Below are 2,051 nucleotides of genomic sequence, written 5' to 3' on the forward strand. Positions count from 1 at the left end.
TTTTGTTGCCATGCATTTGCGGTACCCCCAGGTGAACTCCTTGAATAACCAGGGTGCTTCTGACCCATTTCATTAATGTTATAGTTTCCCATAGCATTCACTTCCTCCATTGGGGCTTGACACTCATGAGTAGGGTATCCTCTTCCACATATATCACATATTGCATGAGGCTCATTTTGTATTGAGGCTAAGGTTAGCTTCCTTATTTCTTTAGCCATCGCATAAAGCTGTACCTATACAGATGTGTTAGCATCAACTTGGTGAACACCGGTTGATCTTCTTCTTTCAGCACTCTCAGAGGGCCACTAATTTGCAACTTCAGATAACTCATCTAGAATTGTGACTATCTCCTCTGGAGTCTTCTTCATTAATGGGCCTCCAACTACATTGCTCAACGTTCTACGTGAGGCCGATGTCAATCCATCCCAAAAGTCCTAAAGTTGTATCCAGAGTTCAATTCCACTATGTTGACACTTTTGACTATCTCCTTAAACCTCTCTCAAGCTTCAAAAATAGTTTCAAACTCGTTCTGGTAGAAGTTATGGATTTCTCTTCTAAACTTGCCCATCTTAGCTGATGAGAAATATTTATCAAGAAATTTTCTGGTCATCTCATCCCATGTTCTAATTGATTCATTAGGCAAGCTTCCAAGCAAGTGCTTTACATCATCTTTGAGTGTGAAGGGGAATGCCCTTAAGTAAACTGCATCTTGTGACACACCATTGTATTGGAAGGTGTTCATAATCTTCTCGAAGTCCATTAGATGGTTGTTTGGATCTTTGTTTGGTTTTTCTCTGAAGACACATCAGTTTTGAAGGTTTGGAGCAACCCTTGCTTCAACTCGAAATTGTTAGCTGCAACTGGGGTGGTCTCACACTTGATAATCTCCAGTTGTAGTCCGGTCTAGCATAATCGCCAAGTGGTCTCCCTGGCTCGGGAGGTATATTTCCGAACTGCTCTGCATCCAAGGGTTGATTCTGAACAATTCTCCTGACCCCTCTCTTCTTCATAGTCAATTTGTGCATCTCTAAGAGTTGCTTCCTCAGCATCTCGTGCAGCCTTTTCTCTTTGCTGGACTTGCCTCTCTTGCAACCAAATCAACATTATCATCATCTCCAGCCATAATTTATTTGGTTGAAGATTGCCCAACCTTCTCTAAAGTCTCAGGTAGATTTCTTTCCTTCCCTAGATGTCGCAGTTATTTTTCGATCTCTGGTTCGTATGGTAGTACTTCCTTCCCAGAAGATCGAGTCATGCACCACTTTAACCTATAGCCTGCGCACAGTTGTTGATACCCAATTTTTTCCCTATATATTTTTTTCATATGCAAAATACTTTCAAAATAGCATACGTATGCATATTAAGCATGTCCAAGTGTTTTATTATTTTTTTAATTTTTAAAAGATTTTTAAATCAATTTATCGCCTTATTTTATTAGAAAAAAACAATAATTATTTCCCAAATTATCATTTTTGGTAACTCATTTATTGAATTCTCATATTTATACCAAAATATAGCTAAGATAATTTTTGCATATTTTTTACAAATTTATTTAGCATTCTAAAGTTAAATTGCATATAATTGCAATTTTAGCCTATTTTAAGATTTAATTGTGTTTATAGCTACAAATTTGATTTCAGTATTTTTAATTTAATATTTACATATTATTAATCGATTTAATACCTTTAATTTGTTTCCAGAGATCATTTTACTATTTTTTATAAAATAAAAAGGGAAAAAGTGGCTATTTAAATACTAGCCCTACCTATTTAAATTTTAGTCCAAATCAACCCCCCCAATTAACCCCAATTTCAATTTCAAATGGACCGGCCCAATTCCTTAACTACCCGCCCCTGATCTAATTAAGTTTAACCCGTCCGGCCCCCCATTAAATCCAGGTCGTTGATCAAAATGATCAACGGCCACAAACCCTCCTTTCCTTTTTCAATCTACCAACACCCCTTAACCCTAAATCGGTTTACCTAACCAGCTGCCTCTGAACTCTCAAACTCTCTCGAACATTCCCAAACCCTAACCGCCTCTTACCACCA

The 2,051-nt window shown here is 37.4% G+C and overlaps 1 non-coding gene across 1 annotated transcript; it reads left to right on the forward strand.

Moving 5' to 3' along the window:
* Positions 1–456: 456 nt before the first annotated feature.
* Positions 457–562, forward strand: LOC138882442 (small nucleolar RNA R71). The gene has a single exon (XR_011404045.1). It is a non-coding gene; the product is annotated as a small nucleolar RNA R71 (small nucleolar RNA).
* Positions 563–2,051: the final 1,489 nt, after the last annotated feature.

The sequence above is a fragment of the Nicotiana sylvestris genome, chromosome 11, assembly GCF_000393655.2.
Source record: "Nicotiana sylvestris chromosome 11, ASM39365v2, whole genome shotgun sequence".
Lineage (NCBI taxonomy): Eukaryota > Viridiplantae > Streptophyta > Magnoliopsida > Solanales > Solanaceae > Nicotiana > Nicotiana sylvestris.